Genomic DNA, 4,418 nt, shown 5'->3' with positions numbered 1-4,418 from the left:
CAGGTTGGCTGATCATGAGTATTATTGTCTTTTGGATGGCTATTCGGGCTACAATCAGATTTACATTGCACCAGAAGATCAAGAGAAGACTACTTTCACTTGTCCTTTCGGCACGTTTGCTTCCCGTAGAGTTTCTTTTGGCTTATGTGGTGCACCACCACTTTTCAGAGATGCATGATGGCTATATTCTCTGATATGATTGGAAATAATGTCTAAGTGTTCATGAACGACTTCTCCGTCTTTGGACATTCATATGATGAATGCTTGAATAATCTCCGTTCAGTGCACAAAATGTGCGTGGAAACTAATTTGGTGCTCAATTGGGAAAAATGTCACTTCGTGGTGCAACAAGGCATCATTCTTGGGCATAAGGTCTCTAGTAAGGGTCTTGAGGTGGATAAAGCCAAGGTGGGAGTCATTGAAAATCTTTCGCCACCTATTTCTGTGAAAAGAATTCGTAGTTTTCTTGGTCATGCGGGTTTTTATCGGCATTTCATCAAGGACTTCTCTAAGATTTCTAAGCCGTTGTGCAACTTGCTCGAGAAAGATGTGCCTTTTAAATTTGATGATGAATGCTTCGCAGCATTTGAGACTCTCAAGAAGAGTTTAATCACTGCACCGGTTATTACGGCACCTGATTAGAGAGAACCTTTTAAGATGATGTGTGATGCAAGTGATTATGCAGTAGGAGCAGTTCTTGGGCAACGAAAGTCTAATATCTTTCATGTGGTCTACTATGCTAGTAAGACACTAAATGGAGCTCAACTGAACTACACCACTACTGAGAAGGAGCTCTTGGCTATAGTTTTTGGTTTCGAGAAATTTAGATCTTATCTACTTGGGACAAAGGTGACGATATTCACTGATCATGCTGCCATCCGCTATCTGGTCTCAAAGAAGGATTCAAAGCCTAGACTTATTCGTTGGGTACTCTTGCTACAGGAATTTGAGTTAGAGATCAAGGATCGAAAAGGTACTGAAAATCAAGTAGCTGACCATCTCTCTAGATTGGAGAATCCCAATTCTACTTCACATGATAAAATATTGATCAACGAATCTTTTCCAGATAAGCAGTTATTCGCAATTCAAGAGGAAGAGCCATGGTTTGCCGATATTATGAACTATCTTGTTAGCAATATAATGCCTCCCAATATGAATGCGGCTCAAAAGAAGAAGTTTTTGCATAAAGTGAGAGGTACATGTGGGATGAACTATATTTGTTTAGACAAGGAGCTGACCATATCATCAGGAGATGTATCCCATTCTGTGAGACAGAGGGGATATTACGAGACTGTCATTCCACAGTTTATGGTGGACATTATGGTGGTGAAAAGACAGCAGCTCGTATTCTTCAAGCAGGTTTTTTCTGGCCTATGTTGTTTAAGGATGCACATCAGTTTGTTTAAGGTGTGATCGTTGCCAAAGAGTTGGGAATTTTACCAGAAAGGATGAGATGCCTTTGAATGTGATACTTGAAGTTGAGGTCTTCGATGTTTGGGGAATCGATTTCATGGGACCATTTATCTCATCCTGCAATAATTTGTACATCTTGATGGCATTCGATTATGTGTCAAAATGGGTAGAAGTCAAGGCTCTGCCAACTAATGATGCAAAGGTAGTTCTGAGTTTTCTTCATAAGCAGATATTCACAATGTTTCGAACGCCATGAGTTATCATAAGTGATGAAGGGTCATATTTCTGCAATCGTAAGTTCACTTCTATGATGCAGCGTTATAATGTGAATCATCGCATCGCTACTGCCTATCATCCACAAACTAATGGTCAAACTGAAGTGTCTAATAGAGAGATCAAATATATTCTAGAGAAAATCGTTTGTCCGTCAAGGAAAGATTGGTCTTTGAAGCTCGATGAAGCTGTTTGGGCTTACAGAACAGCATACAAGACTCCACTTGGGATGTCCCCGTTTCAGCTTGTCTATGGTAAGGGATGTCATTTACCTGTGGAGCTTGAGCATAAGGCTTATTGGGCATTGAAGAAGTTAAACCTTGATCTAGATGTAGCTGGGAAGAAGCGAATGCTTCAGTTAAATGAACTTGATGAATTTCGACTTCAAGCGTACGAAAATAACAAAATGTACAAGGAAAAAGTAAAAAGGTACCACGACAGGAAGCTATCTCCTAAGTCATTTGTGCCGGGGCAACAAGTTCTTTTATTCAACTCTCGTCTCCGACTTTTTCCTGGAAAGTTGAAATCAAGGTGGTCTGGACCATTCATCGTTAAAACTGTGTTTCCACATGGAGCGGTGGAGATTTTTGAGAACGATCTGGGCCAAGCATTCAAAGTAAATGGTCAGAGATTGAAGCACTATTATGGGGATATGGCAAACCGAGAAGTGGTTAGTGCCGTTTTATTATCAACTTGATCGCAGTATTCTACGTCAAGCTAATAACATAAAAGAAGCGCTTCTTGGGAGGCAATCCAAGATATGAGACTATAGGAACCCTTAGAATTTAGTACTCTATCCAAAAACCCAAAAAAAAATCAGAAAAAAGGGCAAATTTTTTTTCCCAGTGACCTTGCAGGCGCCCGCCTGCTAGGACCAGGCGACAGCGTGCTAGCAGGCGCCCCCCTGCTGGTTCCAGGAGACCGCCTGCAGATCTGGACCGAGAAAAACAGTTTCAGCCTATTAAAAAAAACAGAAAATCAAAAAAAATCAAAAACAAACCACAGCCACAACCCCATTAACCCACGATTTCCTTCTACAAATCAGCCACAAACCCCACTCCTAATCTAATTTTAACCTTAATCCTACCCTATATATACACACAACCTCTCCATATACCTCCCATATACTTTCAACTTACAAACCCTTTCCTACACACAAAACACAACTCTCAAACCCTTATTCTCAGTTTCAATGGTCCCAAAAAGATCTCGAACTGTAGAGAGCAGCAACACCATTCCGACTGCTGAATCTTCAAGGAGTACTGCTGCGAGGCCCCCCATTGGTGGATAGGGCTGTTGAGGAGGAGTATGCTAAGATTTTGATTAAGCCGATTCTGAAGGAGAGGGGGTTCTTGCCATCGGGGAAGGATGGTGAGTTGTTACCGATGATTGCAGAGAAGGGTTGGATTACTTTCTGCGGGTCACCTGAGGCTATACCGATGAGTGTTATTCACGAATTCTATGCGAATGCCAAGGCCGACAAGAATGGGTATTCTGTTATTCGTGGGCTTACTGTTGATTATCAGCCCGAGGCGATTCGCCGGGTTATTGGGTAGTGATAACGGAAAACCCGGGAGGAGAATTGGAATGAAAAGGCCCCTGAGGATTTTGACTCAGACTTGATTATTGCTACTCTTTGTCAGCCGGGCACGGTGTGGAAATTTAAGAGGGGATCCAACGATTATCGTTGTTTCCCTGCTGTCGCCATGAACAGGTATGCTCGTGCATGGAATGCCTTTATTTGTGCAAATATTTTACCTTCTTCGCATGCACATGAGGTTACAGTTGAGAGAGCCAGGTTGTTGTGGGGGATTTTGAATGACGAGTATTATGTGGACCTTGGTGAGTTTATCTACCAAGGGATTTTGAAGTTTTTGAGGGGGAAGTCACATTACAATATCCCGTATGCCTCTATTGTCACAAAGCTGTGCAAGGCTTTGGTGTCCATTGGCCTTCTTATGAGCAGCTGCAGATGCCGGCAGCTCATATTGATTCATCGACGCTGAATGCGATGCAGGAGTGGACGGGTGGAGAGCCCGGATTACATGGGCTGGGATATCACCTCCCAGGAGGATGTCCAACAGCTGGTGCTACCATGGCTAGGCCCCGTCAGGCACAGGGGGAGGCAGGTTCTTCTAGAGGCCAGGGAGGAGATGGTTTGGGATTGGCTGATGCCCAGTACAGGAGGCTTTCGAGGAGGATGAATGCGATGTATGAGTCGCATAGTAGGTTTGCGCAGGAGCTCACACTAGCGCTTAGGACTGCTTTTAGAGGCATTGGAGCTGACATCCAGTGGCCCATTTTTGGTGAGGATTCTACTTATCCACCTCCTGACACTCCACCCTCTGAGGGTGATGATGATTATAATTCTTCTGAGTAGGTATACCCTGTGTTCCTTTCTATTGTCTTCACTGAGGACAGTGAAGATTTTAAGTTTGGGGGTGGTAGTTAAGGAGCATATATGTGTGTGTGTCATGTAGTTGCATTTTCATGATAGTTTAGTTCATATAGTTGCATATTTTGCCATATAGTTTTTGTTTATATAGTTTTTTTTTTATTTTATAGCTTTATTTATCATGTCATTTAGCTCATGCATATACCATGATCCTTTTTGTGTTGCTTTATCGATTGATATGTGATATTGATGCAAGTGTAGTGATATCGTTAGAGTGATGTTGAATCTTGTTAGGTTGGCATGCATGCTAGAAACACTTCAAATCTTGTTAGGTTGG

This window comes from Apium graveolens, chromosome 2 (assembly GCF_009905375.1).
Source record: "Apium graveolens cultivar Ventura chromosome 2, ASM990537v1, whole genome shotgun sequence".
NCBI lineage: Eukaryota > Viridiplantae > Streptophyta > Magnoliopsida > Apiales > Apiaceae > Apium > Apium graveolens.
Note: the sequence above shows the minus strand (reverse complement) of the source record.